General features: G+C 38.8%; 1 protein-coding gene across 4 annotated transcripts in view; it reads right to left on the reverse strand.

The window, feature by feature from the left end:
• Positions 1–7,948, reverse strand: part of tead1b (TEA domain family member 1b) — a 57,064-nt gene extending 49,116 nt beyond the window's left edge. The window contains exons 1-2 of one of the 4 annotated variants that reach the window (XM_079459571.1): positions 7,707–7,897; positions 7,178–7,286 (exon numbers count right to left, since the gene is read on the reverse strand). The gene's annotated coding sequence lies outside the window, so the exon portion shown is untranslated. Of the gene's footprint in view, positions 1–7,177; positions 7,549–7,706 lie in introns of those variants that run through there. The other 3 variants (XM_079459570.1, XM_079459572.1, XM_079459569.1) reach the window with 3 other exon arrangements.
• Positions 7,949–16,190: the final 8,242 nt, after the last annotated feature.

Here is a 16,190-nt window from a genome sequence, read left to right on the forward strand (position 1 = left end):
TTTACTCACCCTCTTGTCATTTTAAACCTGCATGACTTTCTATCTTCTGCATAAAACAAAATATTTTGAAGAACAGCACCGAATAGCGTCGGCACCCCTTCATTTCTAGACACATAACCAAAGCAAATGGTGCCAGTTGACAACATTCTTTAAAATATCTTCACAAACCGGTCTGAAATGAAAATCACTTTTAACACTTTAAAGAAAAAGAAAACATGACACATCTTTAGTAAGAATGTGCTGCATTCCCCAAAAAATACAAAATGAGACTTATCCCAACATTACCTGAACATTTTATTAGTCAACATCCCAAGAACATTTCAAATTGATCTTGACAACAACCTGTAAATACAAAACCCTGGCTCTTGTAGTATTTGCATAAGGAACTGAAGAGTTACGCACCATTTACAAAGCTGAGGTTTCACTCTTGTGAGATGTTAAACTCCCTGAAAAGACCCACTTTGCATGCTAATGTTCAGAGATTGCCTAAAGACTGTTTATATTCCCTCTGTAAGTCCAGGCCAGCGGGAATCTGCCCGGTCTACACCGCTCATGATAACAATACAGCAGCAATTAATGAAAGGACTGCTCTGGATTTATTACGACGCAGGAACACAGAAAATGGTGCCAGCAAGCCTGGACGCTAGACATTTGAATACAAGCCACACATTATACACAGTTTCAGTAAATGAAGTGACTGGGTGTCTTTGTTCCACGAGCGTACATCTTACTATTGCTAGTAAGAAACAGGGCACACTAAATCGCTAGCGTGGCCAGCGCTGGGAAAGGAAGTTATTGGAGCCTGGATTTCCTGCTTTCAGCTGTGGCCAAGAAGTTGGACGTTTATGGCGTTTTCAGGAACTGACTCATCTAATGATTCATGGATTAGAGATTGCTTTTCACATGTCTCTGGTCATGGAAAAACTTGCTTTAAAAAGAACGTAAATGTTTTACACATGTGGGAGATATGAAAGGTATTGCATTATTAGATATAATGCAAAATCCATCAGAATTGTTGTTTTCTTTTAACCATTTCAGATGCTGTTTGTATCAACATTACTTTTTCCCAAAGTGACTAAGCCTGCCATCTGGTACGAGTTACAAGGCTATAACTTTAAAATGTTGCCGCACTGGTGTCGCTAGTCATTTCTGTCATAACAGCAAGAAAAAATCCTCCAGACGTCTCATCCATATACTTATGTCTTATCAAAAGGGCACTCCAATATCATGCTGCAACTAGAACTACTAAAAACTAAAGTGGTCTTATTTTTTTAAAGTAGAATTTAAAAAAATATGCTTTTGTGTGTCATTATAAGTCCATAGACTGACAACTTTGTTACTGTTACTGTTACTGTTACTTGAATAATAAACATCTTTTTTAGGTAAAAAGCTAAATTGTGCTTACAGAAATGGTAGTGAGAACCAAAGTGCACTTCATAGCTGGAAGTCATTTTATGGCAGTAGTCCTGAAATACATTTACTTGCATGACGTCAGTGGCCTGCAGCCAGCTTTTCATTTTGGTGGCAATTTACCTCAGCTTCTTTAAGGCCTTGTTGATACAACTAAACAGCAGACCACACTCGCTTATTCCCTTGGAGAATCAATTTACCTAAGGTCGCGCACAGGCTGCAGGCTAAACATTTCTGCTTCAATTTTACAGCATCAATTTTGACTAGTGACTTTGGTTAGATTACTGTACAATATAACAGATAACAGTCGGTAAGAGACAAGTATTTTCTTACAAAATAAAAGAGCCTGACCACCTGCGAAATGCACAATTTGACACGCAACAAATGCACACGTTTTCTAAATGGATTATGATGCAAACACCGCAAAAGACTAATAGATAATGAAGGCCCGGTAGGATGAAACAGGTCTCAAAGACAAATTTTCTTACCTGTAGAACACCCGTAATAAAGATGGGGTGACACACGCAGTTTCAGCAAATCTCAAATTTATCTTAAGTCAATGGACGGTAGTATTGTATACGTCGTATCTTCGAAGAATATTTAGTTTGATCATATTTATAAAAGAGAGAATGCGATAATTTCCGGAAAAAGACGAGCCGAGGCAGGCCAACACATCATTGCATTATCGAGCTCTTTCTCTGCAGCTACCGAGAGGGCGCGCTCTTTCACTCGGCCGTGCTTTTCCGGGAGAATGCCAACAGGGATCCAGACTTATAAAAAACTTTCTGAAAAAAGTTTGAGTGCTGGGGGAGTGTATCGAGCACAGAAATACTACGTTATATTCGTCCAACTCGTTTTTTAACAAGCTGACTATGTTAAGCACGAGAAGCCAGGACGTTTAGGAGTGTAAAGAAGTCAGATCGCATGAACTAGCATGTTACCCCATCTTTAAGGGACGCATCATGATACCTAAAGACGCCTGCCCCGCACGTTTGTGGCTGTGAGACTGTCTAAACAAAGCAAGCTGTCAGCATAATAATAACGCTTTGCTACTAACACATTATTTAACACTTTTAACAATGCTGACGTATTATTTTACACAGTTTCATTACAGGTTTTAACACAAGGTCCAATATGTCTGAAACAAATCTGATCGGTGCTTAAGTGACTCAAGAGTGAAGTAACAGATCACAATCTTCATTGGGTGCCAGCAGCAACTTGAAAAAACAGAATAACAACAATAAGTGGAGCCAGACCATAAGAGATAAAAGAGATAAATGTTACAAGTAACAACAGAAATGTTCCTCTATCATGAGATATAGTAGATACGCACACTGCTATTCACAAGAACGGATGAACCTAATGATTTCATATTCATGTCTTTACTATTAAAATGGATTAACGATTGAAATAAAAATTGAAATTTTACATTAATTGGCAAATATGTTGAACATTACACTTAAATCCATCAACAGCGACTAATTTAGACTTGACTCCAACAAACTGTAAATGTACGAGCTGCTGTTTCTTTGCACATCGACACAGGTTGAAAAGGGTCAAACCGTTGTTAAAACCAAACTCGCCCATTATGATCTTTTTTCTCCATTGAAAGTACAGTATTGTGAATCATTTTCTTCAAATTTTATAGTGTTACAAACAAAAGCAGTCAATCTATCCAAAGACCATAAATACATCTGTTCAAGTTTCATCAAACAGGAAAGAGTGACTAATACTCGGGTTTGTGTAAAAGTGCATCTGATCAATTCAGCCCTTTATTTACAACAGCTGTTTCCACTTCTTAAAGTATGCGCTTGTGAGAAAAGACAAGAATATTTTTCTTATATAACCGTTCCATCATTTCCACCATTTTGTCACCTTAGTGTATAAAATGAAATACAGTTGGGGGAATTCCTTTTTAACATATCCCTGCTATTATGTCAGTCATTAAAACCAGGACCTATCAAGGACCTCACAAATGTACAATATTTTCCATCGCTTTGATTTTTTCCCCTCTCTGCAATAATCCCGATTCCTGTTTGACCGCAGATAGATTCTAATAGGAAATGATGCCTATGAAGAGTAAAACACACAGGACGTGGCTGTTTGTGTTGGTCTGCATCCCAGCAGAGTTTAGTAGTTCACATTACCCCATAACCACAGATGAAAGAAAAGTGAGTTAGCTGCTTCTAGAAGTGGCAAAGGCACTTTTGTGTGGTTCATTCATATCTGTTCTATCCTTGTTGAGGTAAACCCTATTTCATAGTGTATTGCCATTATAAACCTATTTGCTCCATGCTGCCCGCAAAGTGAATGTAGAGATCAAATGAAGTCAGTTAAAGCATCAACATGTGAGAGAGAACAAGCCCAAGAAAGCTCAACACTTTCCTGAAAGCCTATTTGTTTTCATTTTAATTCCATGCGCCAGGTGTAAATTCAAAAATGACATCTAATTTAGACGTTATTCAAAACAAACCTCCAAATGAATCACCAAAATGATGAAGTTTTTCCAGCAGGGGGACAGGGGGACTAACCAATGAAAAAATTTGATTGACACTATGAAGGCGTATAATCAAATAGTCTGCACAGGCTGTAAATTGTACATGATTTTTACTGAATCAACAGGTTCTTAAAATATGTCATTTTCAACTTCGTACGAGTTCCATCTGCGAGTCTGCTCTTACATAAAATTCTCAACAAATATCCCACGGAGGAACGTTAAAAATACAAACTAAGGAAATGCTATTGTTTGGCGATCAGGATGTCACTCAGACCACACGAAAAATATTTGACTTTCATCACAAAACACAAAATTAACTTCAGGGCTACAAAAAGTTAGAGACTCGAACATGAACTGATTTGAAATGCCTCGATAAGGTAAGTGAACAGTTATCTTATCTGAAGCATACACAGTCCATATGGTGCCATGGCCACTGCCGCCTGTTGCTGGCACAACAATGGCCGGGTCTAGACAGCGAATGACGGGCACAGTGTGACCAATGGCAGTTAGCCTGGATTCCCTAAGCAGTAAATGCAACAGCAATCGTTCATATTTGCATTTTTTCCCCTTACAGGTGCAGAAAGGGACTAAACCAGATGTCGACTTGGGGCACAACACTGTTTGCCTTCTGCAATTCAACAGGCGCACACACTCCTACCCAGCACAGCAACAGGATAAACAATAGGTTCTCTCTGTGCGCTCCCATTCCCCCACAATCCTCCATTCCCAGAGGTAACCCAATCCACTATGTCAAAGCAATGCACCTATTCTCTTCTCATTTCACAACTGAAAGGCGTCTTTCATCCTCAGCCACACTCAAGAGCACCAGCCAAACAGAAAGTGTTGAAATTAATGGTTTTGCCTCTGGATTCAAATTCATTATTCATGCCCGGTAACACCGGATTTTCTTTAACAGCTGGTTTTAAAATCATGCTTTTGAAAAATAAACATTAGGTTAAACACCTGCAGTGGTCAACAAGAAAACATATCCACCCTAAAACTCTTTTTTTTTCTGCTTTTTGTCAGTCATGTTTTGACAAATCGATAACAACTTAAAGATTTACTGTTATGCACTAAATATTGAACATACTTTTATATTAGGGATGCACGATAAAGTATCGACGGCATCGGTATTATCAGCCGATAATAACATTTAAGCCGATTAACAATAGCTGATTAATCATAAAACCTTTCCTCTGGTTAAACCTCTTCAGCTGTATGCTTCTAACAGTTTACATACAGTACAGTTCTATATTTCTGTTGCGATCATTCACTTACTGTTATTAGCAAAACATTGTTGATGTCAGACTCTGTGAAGTAGATATTTATGAATGTGTAAATTATAAGAACAAAAGCATATTGTTCGAATCAGACTGCTGTCTGAATGACTTTTGTCTTGAGACCTGTTAGACGTGGATAGATGTGGCCATTAAGAAACGTTTTCTGGGTTGCTCTGGAAGATCATCTATAATTTGTTTATTAAATAAAAAATATACCAAAAAAGCTTGAAGGTTAAAGAATCGTTAACTAGTGTAAAGTTGGCTTAGAACATGATTTTCTAATGGTTTCCTTGCTTTCGGCAGTCAATGTTTTCAAATGTTTTCCACTTTTTGCCTTTTTTTTCAGTCTTGGGGAATTTTATATTAATATTTAGATGCTGAATATCGGCTAATATATTGGTTATCGGCTTCCGATGTTAAGGAATTAAGGGTTATCGCTATTGGCCAAAATGTACATATTGGTGCTCTCTATTCTATATCCAATGCGCTACATCATTATATTATATAACAGATAACAGTCAATATGTTTAGTACAAAATAAATAACAAAAACACCCCAAAAAAGGTTACATTTTAAACGTTCTAGGCACTGTTTATATATAGATTTCTCAGATGTAGCTTTCGGATAGTTTCTCCACTTTCTAAACAAATCTGATACGGTTGGATGCCCTGCATCAACTGATGAGTTATAAGACAACGTCTCATTTTCTTAGTCCAAGTTGTCAAACATGGTTATGTTCAACAGGTCAATATACACTGCACAAAACTAAACAACTTGCCCGATTTGTGTCACTGCAATAAGTCTATAGTTTCATCTGACAGATGTCAATCTGTTTACTGTGGCACATGATAATGGCCCGGATAGAACAAGCAAACTACACATTGTGTCGCTGGGACCCTTCTTATAAAAGAGCTTACGTAGAATATGAAAGGAAAGTTGTTGTTTTATTTCAACAACGAGGAGCTTGTTTCCTTTCAAGAATTAAACTCCATCTAAAGATACACACACGTCATAGCCAAGATGATAAAAAGCTGCTAAACGTTATAGTAAAACATGCAGTTATTACAGTATAATTACAGCCGTAACATTATGCGAAACGGTCAAGCAAATTAATCACATTTACATAAACCTAGATGCTACCACAGAGTACATTGCTTTAGATTGCATCTAAAAAAATACAACATCTATGTGGTCTCTAAACACTTTTGAAAGCTATAAACGTGTCATCCTATGATATAGTGGCTATAATAAAATCTTATTCTAATAGTTATTCGCATCACGATAATAACAACAGTAATAACAGCGCATGTCCACGTTTACTCTGGGATTTTAATACAGCTCATAAAAACGCAGATAAATAGTTAAGCAACACTTCAAGCGTGCTAGAATAATAATCTGGATGGAAAACTTGGTAGGGCTAGTCTTTGATACGGTGCTAGGCTAAGTCACGCCGTTCAACTCTTATCGGTGTACATTTACACGAATTTCGTTACTTTACTACGAAACTGCGTTTCTCGACAACTGACTTTGTAACACACAGTAACTTGTACTGACATTATCGCCCATAAAGTCCAAACACGTTAAACCGAAGCCCGACACGACTCCATGAAGAAACAGGGCGGGCAATCCCAACAAAGGAAATGACAGAGGAATAGCGGCCAGATTCTACCATGTTAACCTTTCTGAAACAATCCAATACGTCTAAAACAAAGTCAACGACAGCTAGGATTATACACACACGTAAATATCGGCTTCGATCAAACAAACGGTTCGTTTTATATCCGCAGCGGTCGCCAGAAGTTTCTTTAGCGTGTCTGAAGTTTAGCAAGAGTTGTTGTTTTTAAATGCAAGACAAGCATCAAGCACCGGGCTTATCTGGCATCCATCAAACGTATCAACCGCTCGAATTAAAACGACGGTTGTCAAGCAAGTGATGCGTTTGGTTGGGTTAAGTCAGGTAAATGAAAAGAAGAAAACTCTGTATACTCACGGGTAGGATTTCCACAGAAGACGGTGAATAAACGCCAAAGATACGCAAGCAACAAGTCTCTCCTCGCTATATTGTCGCAACGTTGCGAGGAAACGTGCAGAGCAGCCAACTAGGGATGAGAAAACAGCAACATTTGGATCCGTCATCTCGTCCAAAGATTATTTTCATGCAATAACGTACGTCCGTAAATGTCCCCCGAAACGACGCTTATCGTTTCTGGTGTGTATCTACGGGACTTACGGCAGGGCACGCGCGCGCGAGGTCAGACTTCTTTAGCAAAAATGCGAAAAATGTCAAAGATTTTCGCGCTATGTCACACTGAGTCGGTGCACAAAGTGAAAGCACCCTGTTGCTGCAGCCGCGTCGAACTAAAAAGCCCATTGAAAAGATACTTTCAGCCCGACCCCTCTCGTAACATGCCTATCAAATGGTCACGATAACGCATTACACTTTATATCTGCCCGTCCGCCCCAACTTAATCCGTTTTACCTCAAACCGTTCCGCATACCATTGTGGGCTTTAAACTTACCTTGCTGTCCGCTTTATTAATATCAAATTTTAAGTTCGGCCCCCTTGATGTTGCTTTTTTCTAGTGTGGGATTGTATAGTTAATTTTTTTCTTTGCAAACTGTGTAAAGTTATTCTTGTGTTTCTGGGCCGGCCGGGAATGTGAACGTGAATCTCCGCCGCACCGATAGAGATGCGAAGAATGCTCGGAATGAGAGCAGGAATGAAATGAACGCGAGCGTCGAGTTTGCGACAGGGCGGAGCGAGAGGGTGGCGTCATCCATCCCAGAGCTGCTCCCGGGAAGGAGGGACCACATCCATGGGGATGACCTCACAGGACACGTCCAAACCATCCGCCAATAAGAGAGGACACAGGCTTGTTTATACTTTATAACCCAATCGTTTGAAGGTTTCGGTTGAATACGTTGCACTTTCTTACTGCGATATGTATTTAAAACGTCTCATAAAATGCTTTATTTTGCGTATTTCTAATTATATCAATTATATTAGTTTTAACTTACGTATTATTAAAATCAAAAGTTGTATGAGTTGACATAGCTAATGCAAAATGAACAGACATCGATGTAGTGCACTGAATACTATTGTTACTATGTTACTATTGTTATTTACAGACATCAATAAATGCTGTAAAAGTATGTTATTAATTGATATAGCTCATGTCTGCATCAATCATTTAATGTCATAATGTTTCTTTGTTTGGGTGTTTCAACTTTAAAATTGTGTTAAATATATTGGATTTATTCTCCTGACATTTCAATTGCATTTCAATTTATGCATGCGATTAAAATATTTTTGCATCATGGTACGATTAAAGTAAACAAAAAGGTGAAATGTTTTACAAAGTGTGATCTATATGAAATATTACGGTTGCAGTCTTTAAAATCCAATGACTTTTGCCTACTGATATTATACCTGTACAATTGCAATTCTTTTCGTTCGCCACGCTTTATCTGTAAAATCAGCGCTACGTCTGCTGTTCAAAGCTTGCTTATCTTCTGCTGCTCCTCCTCACGGATGGTGTCGGTTCCTTCAATACCAAACTATTAAGCATCAAAAGGAAAGGCTTATCTATGTTAATACAGCCAGCCCTGAAGGAGCCAGTCAGGTGGCGTTTATGCTGCTGCGTTTTCCTTTAAAGGGGTCATATGGCGCGAAAACAGGTGTGTTATAAGTTACCCATGTATGTATTAGACACGTTAAATTAGTGTCGGAGCAAAAGATGCATTCTATCTAAAAGTGAATGCTCATCCAGACCTGCCTGAAAGACCTACATCCGTTCCTGGTGTGATTTGACTAAGACCGCCTATATGTAAACGCAAGTGAGGTGGGCGTACCTGTTAGTACAATTGCTTTGGAACCTGATGTTTCAGAGAGGAGGGGCAAAGAGGAGATACAAACATGCAAGGTATGTGGAGAATACAGTGTTAAATCGTGTATACGCATTGCACTAAATCTAAAACAAACAATGATATTCATTTTAAACTTGTCATATGACTCCTTTAAACACGCATAATTCTTGCTACGGTTACACCTGGCGTTTACACTACTCCAGAGTTTTCAAATCCAGAAAACATGGCTCGATTGCTGATTGGGTCGTCTGCGTCATTACGCTTGCTTCCCTGATTCAGTATTTTAATTTTTAATTGTCATGTGACATGCGTTTTCGGTAGTGTAGTGTAAGCACAGATTTATTTCTAAACCGCATGTGGAAACGGCACTATAAGCGAGGATCGTTTTCGTTTTAAAACTCCTTTTTTGTACGACAACGGGCTAATGTAAACACCACCTCGGCCCCCTCGGCTACGTGCAGAGATCCAACACCTGAGTACAGTCACAGCAGTGATTCATTCACCGTCATGGGTCATCTGCCAGAAGGGTTTCACAAGCTCCTTGTTAAACATTAGCTTTGTGTATCCAAGAAGGCCAAGCGAAGGATCCCTGCATAATAGCAGACTGTAAATGGCTTCATAGCCTTACATCAGAGCTTGTTTTCATTGCCTTATTTTAGAGCTGAGCTGCCCTGGCAGATTCGATTGGTGGAAGGCAGCCATATGAAAATCGGCCGGTGTCTTTGAACTCAGGTGGAAATATCGTTCTTGACAAATAATGTCAAAGCGAATGGTGCTGTTAAACATAGATGTCAATGCTTAGAGACCGAATCGAAATGGCGTATAACGTACAGTAGTTTATAATGCATGCATAGATCCAGCCAAAAATAAAATAATTTTTTTTTAAATAGTGTTTCAGCATGGTTAACTTAAGCATGCATCAATGCAAAGGACGTGGGTTCAAATCCCAGGAAATGCAGATCCACATATACAAACGTATAGCCCGAAAACAATGTCAGTGGCTATAAATAGAAGTAAAACATATTGGCTAATGTAGTACAGAACACACACCTGTCCCAGTCACAAACAATTTAAGACAGTCTCATACTACCACAAAACTTAAACAGTCTTTCAATGTATGGATGACACTAGATTTTTCACTATGGCATGGTTGAGGTAGACGCAGATAAAATGATAAAGTGGCTCATTTGAGAAGCCAATAAGCACTCCAGCTTCATGCAGCATTCTGCAATCTGATTCAATCAATTTCATACAAGGTACAATTGAGCAATATTCTCGCAATCCGAAATGCCCGGGGCTGATCGTTCAACCGCAGTTTGATGTATCACAAGCAATATAAAGACTTACACAATTCACTGGAACCTTGGCCTAGTTATGGAACTACATTTTGGATATGATGACTGACTGTGACATTTATAAATTTACACCTGAATTACATCTGGAACAAATAGACACAATGCACAACTAAAGAAGGACCTAAATATTAAATCGATGATTATTTGACGCTTTCTTTTTTATTCTGGTTGTGACCTGCACCAGCAGACTGTGTCCTCAGGCAAAAACGAAAGGGCTGTGATGAATTCAAAGGCTGTAAGCTGTTTACCCCAAAACAATCTCAAGTGTCTACCCCATGATCCAGATGCACACCGAAATGCACACACACACGCTCAACCCTCTCCATGTGCTTGCACAGCCAGCGCACACAAACAGGGCTCACCTGAATTAACACGCTGGGTGTGGCCACAGAACAAAGCGACTGATGCACAGCAGAAACCTGAGAGCATCTGTGTCAGAAAGGTGCTGGTGGTACAGCAGGAGTAAATAACCTGTTAAACTTGCGAGTTCAACATGAAAACATGTATATATGTTTGGATAAATTGGTCCTTAGTTAAGTTCTGTATTCAACATTTCTAGATGTGCAAATAGATGTGCAAAGTTGATAAAGCTTAGAAGAATGACTACAAAACATTACAACGACAAAGGATCAACAAACGTCAGTAATAGTAATCGTGAGGCTTTTTGTTTTTCTATTGTTTTTGGTATATTAGAATAAACCTGTATTCCCTAATTTGCTGTGTTTGCGTTTTTTGCAAAATAGTTTTGTCCAATAAATACCTTAAAAGTTGAATGTGTTCATATGCTTCATATTTTGGTGGTTTGATATAACTCAAGGGGTCAATAAAAGTAAATATTATAAAATATGCCCTTTGAACATCACTTTTTCTCTACTGATGTATACCAGGCTCTTCTGGGTGGTTGTCAGAGCATGCTATGTGGTTTACTATGTTGCTGTGCGGTTGCTAGGGTGGGCTGGTCCCTAGATATGGTTTGGGTCACACCTTTAATGCAGGTCTTTGGGATTTCTTCCTCTTTCTGATCACTGAAATAATAGCACACATTTACAAGCTGCACAATCTGAGATGCTTTCCCTGTCTGTAGCACAAACGGTGCCATTTTCATTCACCTTTTTCCTCTTCTATATATATATATATATATGAGCGATAATGACGGATGCCTTAGCAAACACCATAAAAAAAAAATGTTTAGTGTGATTTCTTATTTACAGATAAATCAAATGTTTAGCTACACGTTAAAGTCTGAAACACGCTTCGCCTCCTTTGCCCGAACAAGCGTCTTTTCAATGTCCATTATCAGCGATGTAATCTGATGTGGCCACACAAATCCCCAAAGGCCTTGTTTGAGTGTGTGCGCACTTTGAAGGCTGGATTGTGTCAGCCTTTTCGCTCCAGGGGGCTAGAGGTGAGGCAAGGTGGTACGGCTCTGGTTTAGTTTACTTCGCCATTGCCCTGTGACCTCTGGTAATCAGGGGCCTCTGTGAGGGCCAGGTGCAGAGCAGGTCTGCCTGTTGAGCTCCACTCGCCTATTCAAAGCTTTACTAAGAGATAAGGGCTACGTCAGCCAGAACCATTCACTGATAAAAACACAGAGCTTCATTTCAATCAGAGCGTGGTGGGAGGGGGATACTACCTAAATCAAAGCCACCACGGCAGGCTGTTTTCATCCGATTTATGTGCGTCTCTTTAATGGTAATGACTTTGAAATGAATCACTTTCAATTAAATAAAAACACAGCAGCAACTTAAAGAAGATGCCAGCGTGGACAATTTGTTTCAAACTGCTACTAGCTGGGCACAGATTGCGCATTGAATTGAAATGCGTTTTGATAGCGTGCTTGTTTGGACAAAAGCGTTTCAGTATTACATTGGACTCATTCCAGTTGTAATATTTGAATGAATGTATGCTTGGTGTCGCCACCTTGTGGTCAGAACTTAGAGGGCGTTACAATGAATGGAAGTGACCCTACAAGACACAATGCATTCAACCGCACAAAAAACATCTTTTAAATGGCACAAAGAGTAAATAATAATAAGGTACAACAAATCAGACTGAGGGAATAGAAATATGTAAATGATTGGAAGAATGTGACTAGGAATGGTCACCAAATAAAAGAATGCATCAGAGAGAGGGCCAGAAAACGGTCTATTCATGCGGTTTCTTGAAACAAAGAGATCATTAGTAAAAAATGTTGATTGAATGTATGATGGCATTGATGTTGCTGTTCATCAAATTCCTCGGCTGACACCCAAGCGAGAATAATAGTGGAGAGATATGTTGTCAAAATTGTAATCACTTTGGTGAACAACAAAAGAAGCAAACATCTTGAGACTGCATCTGAAGTTCGTGTGTTATTTAAATTGTGGAACAAAAATTAAATCTACGTTGTAAACACCCGGGTCTATTTTTAATAAAATAACTGTAAATAGAGTTAGGAGAAAATAGGAGTGTCCTTTGCCTGCATGTGCGAAATCTGCATTATGATGCTATAGGGATCAGGCTGGTTGTTAGGGTGTTGCTATGATGTTCCCAGTGGCTGTTTGGAGGTTGCTATGGGGTTCTGTGTGGCTGATGGGACATTTTGTTCCCTAAATATGGGTTGGGGTCTTTTCTTCAAGTATTTGTAAGGGATGATGGTAACACTTTACCTGTCATCAATCACAAGACACAAAACAGGCAGCTTGTTGGGGAGTATCGTTCCTGTTTATATTCAAAGTAGTACACATAGGATTCGTTTTTAATGGTATTATTTTAAACAAATTAATTTAAAAACACACAATAATGCATTTTATCGGGACAGTAAGAAAACTGGGGTTTCTTCAAAAAATTGCAGTAATAATAATGCTGCTGCTCCCTGTATATGATATCTTTGCAAAAAAATAGACATACATTAAAATATGCTCCCTTAGATTTGGGATGTCAGTATGTTACAGTAAGCACACGCTGCTGTGTTCTGTCTGAGAAGCAGGAAGAGGACCAGTCTCCAGGCAACAGCTGAGGTTTTTGATGTCCAAATGTTTGTGGACTAAATGTCTCTTTAATTCAATTCTGTAATGCAGTGTTTGAAGATATGGATCAATGGCCACTGCCTTTGAAGGTCCTCCTGGTACTCAGAGGCATGTCACTGTGACAATCCCACACTCCAGGGACGCAACAACTAAAGCTATGATCATATTCTGCTGCCAATGTTACTCGAAAAATGAAAGGAGGGGTTTAATAGCCAATCCTCGCCAGAAAAGGATTAGCCACATGTGCTACGACAGACCGGCACATTATGGGTTCCCATCACTAGTTATTTTGTGTTTTCCCTTTTTCTAACAACTGTGTTGTTACTGAATAAGGGTTAAGAGGGGCAACACGAGAGAGAAATGCACCCAATGATGGTCTATTTGTCAACGTTACACAGTCACTCGCCGTTTAAATACGAGAGATATTAAAATGTACTTTACAGCAAATATATGTGAGAAATAACAAAGTCGAGCTGGCTTGGGGAGAGTTTTCATGAACTTTGTCCCGTGCTCAAAATACAGAAATCCATCAAAGCTATCTTTAACTGGAAATAGCTTCTGGCATAACTTCTCCATTAAATATGATTAAAACCAGATGCGAGGCCTGATTAGATCAGTGACACAGGGCTACACGAAATGGCACAAATGATGTTTTATCAACTGTGTGAAACAGACCAGTGGGAAAATGTTCAGAAAAATGGATTAACCTCTTTTCCTACGCATATAGACACATTTTATATATTTAAAGGTTCTGTGTGTCAATTTTTGGAGGATCTATTGACTACTATTACTTTTGATCTATTATTACCTTAGAATGAGTTATTTCTATCAACATAGCCCCCTTGCATGGAATTTGCCATGTTGTTTCTATAGTAGCCCTAAATGGACAAACCGACAAACTGTTTTGTCATAATGTTTTAAAATCTTTTTATACAGTCTTGAACGGTTATTCACAGTGATGCCTTTTTGGTTCAAAATGAACCCTTCAGTCAAAGAATGAAGAATGAATATCTAGAATGAAAAACCAGCAAAGATCACTTTTAGGGATCAGGTCAATACGAGCAAACACAACAACGACTCCGTCATTAAAACAGTAAGAACACAAAAACATTCGAAGCAAAATCATTATTTCCACGCTTTCAATATAAATATACCTCCTGGCCTGATCCCCAAATTTAAAGGGACAGTTCACCTAAAAATAAACATTTCTGTCATCATTTATTCACCCTCGTGTCATTCAAAATCCGTATATCACTCTTTGTGAAGATATTTTGAGAAACGTCTTAGTGGTTTTGTGTCCATACAATGGAAGTCAACAGGGGGGGAATGTTTTTTGCTTATCAACATTCTTGAAAATTCTACTTTTGTGTTCTGCTGAAGAAACTAAGTCATGCACGTTTGACATGAGGGTGAATAAATTATTAGCCAATTTTCATTTTTGGGTGAACAATCCCTTTAATAGTTGGCTTAATAGTTAGTGCAGTGATATACACATAAGAGCTGAAAAATGTCCTGTTTTGCATACAATGTGTAATGTATCATACTGAGGCATCCGGAACTAACAAACTGATTTATAAAAAAACTTAATCATACTTTCAGATCATTTGTTTAACACACGAGTCTAAAAAGTTGCAATTTATATCAACGTAAAATGTTGTAAAAAGCACTGGCGGCTATGAATGCCCGTGCCGTTCTGATAATCCTCTAAAGACACTGTTTAGTTGCTAGAATCAATTACTTGTAATGACCAGGATCTTTAGTACAAATCAATACAAGCTCACATCAGATGCTTGGCCAGTGAGAGTCAAGCATTTATCAGCTATCAGTGGTTTCGTGCCTCACCCCTTTGTATTTGTGAGTAAACAGCACTTCTGACACGATGAGGCTGAAATAAACTCATATTCTTGTTTGATGTTATGAAGGGAGGGACCAGACGGAGGTTTAAGGGAAGGTAATTGTAGCGGTGACAGCTAATGTATAAGAAGACCACAATTCAGAGCATCTTCAGGCGCTCGATTGCACAGGTGATCTCGGTTATTTTGGGGCCGGAAGGCAACTATCTGATGAAGACGCTCTGCACTTAATCCCCTACCTCCAGTGATAATGGGGTGGCAGAAAATGCATCAGAACAAAAGTGCATCGAAAAGGCAATTGTTGCACGCTCTCCTAAACACATGTTTCGCATTTAACACCAGCACTTAACACCAGCCAAAGTATATGATATGAAGCACATTATTTTTCCAAACACTTCATATGCCGGACTGAGTGCAATGCGGGTCTGCAATTTAGAAGCTCGGAGAATAAAAGAGAAACAGGCTGACAACCTGCAATTTTACGTGACAACTCCGGTACTTTTGTGCCTGTCAATGTGAGACATTCTGTCGAAGTACAAAAGGAAAAAGATCCAAAAATGAAAATGTACTCCTGAAGGTGTAACTCAAATGTGTACAAACATAATAGGCCTTGTTCATGAAACACCACCGTCACACAAACATTCAAAAATGGATTCATCAACAATTTATATAGAAAATTGTTTAATGGTCAAGTACTGTATATATAAGTATCTGTACCATTTGCTTCTTTGCTGAAGGACATAACACATTTACATACAACAATGATCTTACGTGTCAAACACAGAACATGTCCACAGGTTATTCTCAATAATGACTGATTTTTATTTTTTGAGTAGTTGAACAAAAAGCACATTTAACAAATTCTACACAATGGTCCGCTTTGTGTGATCATGATGTTCTTTTGCTTTGTCTCCTTCACA

This window comes from Barbatula barbatula (genome assembly GCF_947034865.1).
Source record: "Barbatula barbatula genome assembly, chromosome: 1".
In the NCBI taxonomy this organism is placed as follows: Eukaryota; Metazoa; Chordata; class Actinopteri; order Cypriniformes; family Nemacheilidae; genus Barbatula; species Barbatula barbatula.